Source organism: Arachis duranensis, chromosome 6 (genome assembly GCF_000817695.3).
Source record: "Arachis duranensis cultivar V14167 chromosome 6, aradu.V14167.gnm2.J7QH, whole genome shotgun sequence".
In the NCBI taxonomy this organism is placed as follows: domain Eukaryota; kingdom Viridiplantae; phylum Streptophyta; class Magnoliopsida; order Fabales; family Fabaceae; genus Arachis; species Arachis duranensis.
In genome coordinates this window covers 60,163,065-60,166,482 of record NC_029777.3, presented here as the reverse complement: position 1 = coordinate 60,166,482, position 3,418 = coordinate 60,163,065, and positions in this window count along the sequence as shown.

Genomic DNA, 3,418 nt, shown 5'->3' with positions numbered 1-3,418 from the left:
TTTAAGTGGCTTTAGATCTTATTTAATAGACATTTATTTATATAAAATTTTTTTATTCTGTGTTTATGTGAAATAAAAGAAGCAGTTAGAACGTACACCAACTCATGAGGAAGTCTTCAAGAAAACCCACACACTTAAAAGTGACAAGTCTAAATGGGTGGACAAACGCTCTCAAGACACTCATGTGAGATATAGTATAAATATTAAGTAGATAGATTTTTCACTACTACTATTTAGTTTCTTCTCTGTTACTTATTATTATTAGTAGTAGTTGTTGTGTTTTTTAATTTTGTTTTTATAACAGAATTACATCAAAAAACCAGAGTTATAGTACCTTTGTTTTTTAACATTTCAAGCAAAATGAAACTCTAATTTCTTCCAAATCTGAGCAAAGAAACATGTGTTTTAATTTACATATCTGAAAAACATGTGTCTAATTCTATACGACAATATATGTACTTGCTGGTTTTGGACCTACTTCTCATGCTCTGTTAGATTTCTGAGTTTGTGGCATATTGATTAACTTGTGGTTTTATGGATGATAACCTAAGAAAGCATCTAATATAGGTTTAACTAATTTTTTAGGGGAGTAAAGTTCTTGGTTCTTAAAAAGCAAGCATTGTATTTTGTTTCACCTTGTTATAATTGATTTTTGTTCTGCCATGCATTTGATGATTTGAACTGTGAAAATCTTCTGTATGTTTTAAAGAACTAGTTCATCACAGAAGTGTCTTTTGTTTTCTGTATTTTCTCTTGGGGCAACTTACAGCTGCAACTTAACTACTTAAGGGTTTTTTTTTCTTTTGATAATAATCATTGTGCAACAGGAGAAGTTTATAAAAAAGTTAGCAGAAGTTCAGGCCCAACATGTCGAGGCTCAAGCACAAGGAATGGAGCTACCACCAATTGATGAAGACTTGATTTGGGAGGAAGTGTGTGGTGGGCAAAAGAAGAATCGAGTTTACGGAAAATGAGCATTCTTTTCTAGCTCTATTAAGTCTATAACCACTTCTGCCAACTCTGTATCTGGAAGAGCATCTACAAATCAAAATTTTGTTCCTGATTTGCGAGAACAGATTCATAATCTCAATGAAGAGCTTTTTCAACGTGTTACTCAACAGACAGATGAGCGTATTAGTAAGTTGTTAGATACACGCTTGGCTCCTTTGGAAAAGACTCAAAAGAAGTTAGAAAAGTTAGAACGGGCAATTGGAAAGGCCAAGAAGGAAAAGCTGAAACAGAAGAGATGGAATGAGGCTTATGTTAGCTATTACAAGAAGGTTAGAGCGTCAAGTATGGTTGAAGATGACACTGAGGACTATAGTTGATAAATTTAGTATGGTTGAACAATATACTGAGGATTATAGTTGATAATACACTTTGTTTATGTCTTGAATTATATTGACTTGCTTGTTTATAATACTTTTCTTTTAGCTTTATAATATGATGAATTTGTTTATTTTTTTGTAATATTATAAATATTTGAATACTAATTAGATAAAAAATTGTAATTATTAAATTTATATTGTTTTGTATAAAACAGGTTTGTTTTACAATGAAAAAATCTAAAAAAATTTATTTTATCTTACTGACAGATTTACAGATGGATTTTCTGTCTGTAATCTAAAAAAATTATAGACGGAAAATCTGTCGGAAAATCCGTCTGTGATTACCGAGGGAAAATTCGTGGGAAAATTTGTTTGTAATTACCGACGGAAAATTTGTTGGAAAATCTGTCTGTAATTACAGACGGAAAATCTGTCTAAAAATCCGTCGGAAAGTTCGTCGTCTTCAGGAAATGGAGGGAGAATTTACAGAGGGAAAGTCCGTCGGTAACTGGTAAAAATCCGTCGGTAATTTTCCAACGGAAAAATATCCGTCGGTAACTAATTTCCGACGAGGCTTTTACAGAGGGACAAAATCCGTCGGTAATTCCGTCGGTAACCAAAAATTCATCTGTAATATAAACCAAATCTGTCTGTAAATCTGTCTTTATTAAGCCATTTTCTAGTAGTGAACTCTTTTGAATCATATTACTTTCTCATTATTCGCTACTTGCTTTTGTTTAATTCATTGTTTTTATGTAATTGCTCTTGAAACCCTTGATTTTGATTGTCTAACTAAAATAATCAATTGATTATTTCTTACTTAATTTGTTAATCCTTGTGGGAACGATAACCCACTCCCGTGATATTACCTAAAATGATTTGGTGCACTTGCCAATAGTTTGTGGTTTGTAAAATCCGCATCAGTCATATAACAAAAAAATTTGAAAGATATATAACAAAATTTTTTTTGTACTCTCTTAAAAATTAATTGAGATGTTAATTCAAGGAATAAGAACACGATAGTTTTGCCGACGAGCTATAGCTCAAATAGTATAGTCTCCCTATACTTACTTAAGAGGTCACAGGTTCGAATCTCCTTATTTTCGGTAAAAAAAAAAATTACACGATAGTTTTAGATTATATACCCTTTTGAGTTTAAAATTAAATTATATTAAATACGTTGTGTAACGATTTCAAGATATTAGTATTGATAACTGTTCCGAGGGTTACCTGAAACGTGTAGCTCGGTCGTCTTGGAGAGGCCCGAGGTGGGGGTCAGGGACCCGAGCTTGATATGTGGAGTGGTTGGTGGTTGTACCTGCAATGACACTCCGATGCTTAAGTTAGCATGGGTTCAAGCAGATATGTGTAGAATGTGGAATGTGTGTCATACCTGGGTGCTCCAGTGTATTTATAGTAGTTGGCCGTGATCTTCCCTGGATAAGATATTCTTATCTTATCTTATCTTTTGGGAGTTTTATCTCTATCTTTGTGGAACCGCCTTTCCTAGGCCTTTTCGGCCTTTAGGTTTTGGGCTGCGTTCCTTTTGATGGGCCTTCTTAGCTTTATTGTCCGAGGTCCGACCTCAGGCGTGGGCCTTGGGACGAGGTCGGACCATTCATGGATTTTGCCGAGTTGGAGGAGCCCGGTCAGGGTATGAACAGTGCCCCTGCCCGAGTTCGTCCCTCTTGGGAGGTCGAGCTCGGGCATAGTAGTTTTTTCAAATTTCAAAAATGGCCGTTCCTGCATTTATTGCATTTTACCGTTTCTCCTCGATTTCCGTTCGGGCTTTGTGAAGGCATTATTTATTTGCCCCTTTCGTCCTTTTCTTCGTTTATTCTGTTCCCTTCCTGTTTTCCGAGTTTTCGCCATCTCCTTTTTTGAGCACCGCTTCCTTTTTCTTTTGTTCTTCTTCCCCGAATCTTTCCGCGTGTCTTTCCGGGGTTTCCTCTGCGCCGCCGTTCCGTTCTCCTTGCTTCGGAGCTCGTCGTCCTCGTTTCTTTCTTCCAGGTTTGTTCCCATCTCTTTTCTTGTGCACATATGCTTCTGTTTCTTTTGTGTGGCTCTTTGTTTGTTTCTTTTTCCCTATG